Here is an 855-nt window from a genome sequence, read left to right on the forward strand (position 1 = left end):
AATTTTTTCGAGTTGGTATAAATCAGTAACCACTGACACTTAGAATTTTTTCGGGTTGGTATAAATCAGTAACCACCGACACTTAGAATATTTTCGGGTTGGTATAAATCAGTAACCACCGACACTTAGAATTTTTTCGGCTCAGTAGAAATCAGTAACCAAGCGCATTTTTGAATTGGTTACTGATTTCTCCGTTCGAGTTGCGGCTGCGGTTGGCTTCAAATAGTGGTGGGGGCTTAATTATCGCCGAGGGGAGCATGTCCCGGTGGTGTGGCCGAGGATGGAGTGCCTTTTGAAGGGGGTGTTTCTGAATTTGGACCCTTTTTGAGTTGCATGGCCGGATGGGTGTGGTTTTGAAGGGTGTGTCTGTCTGGAGTGGCACCGGCGTTGGTGTGAGGCTGAGGGTGGGCGTTCGGTTCCTGGTTAGGGATAGGGAAAGGGTGAGACTTAGCTTTAGTGCTCGTGCCCCCGATTTTGGTAATGTTTGACGTCAATTTTCCAAGGAGGCGAATGCAAGGCTTCAGAGGGACTTTGAGTGTTCGGGGGCGGGGTAGCTCAGCCGGATTTGCCCCGGCGGTTCTGCGGACGGTGTTGACTTCGAGGGCGGACCGGCCCCCGTGTTCAGTCCGAATATCGTGCATTGTTAACGGCGGGAAGTGTTCCAAAAGGGAATGGGATTGAATGTGACTGCTGAAGCCGACTTTGAGACCTGTAACGCGGGTAGCTCAGCCGGATTTGACCCGGCGGTTCTGGCGACGGTCTCGCCTTCGAGGGGGGAGCGCCCCGCGTGTTCAGGCCGAATTTTGTGCATTTCCATCGGCGGGAAGAGGTCCAAACGGGAATGGGATTGAATGT

This window comes from Chiloscyllium punctatum, unplaced genomic scaffold, assembly GCF_047496795.1.
Source record: "Chiloscyllium punctatum isolate Juve2018m unplaced genomic scaffold, sChiPun1.3 scaffold_607, whole genome shotgun sequence".
NCBI classification, from domain to species: Eukaryota; Metazoa; Chordata; class Chondrichthyes; order Orectolobiformes; family Hemiscylliidae; genus Chiloscyllium; species Chiloscyllium punctatum.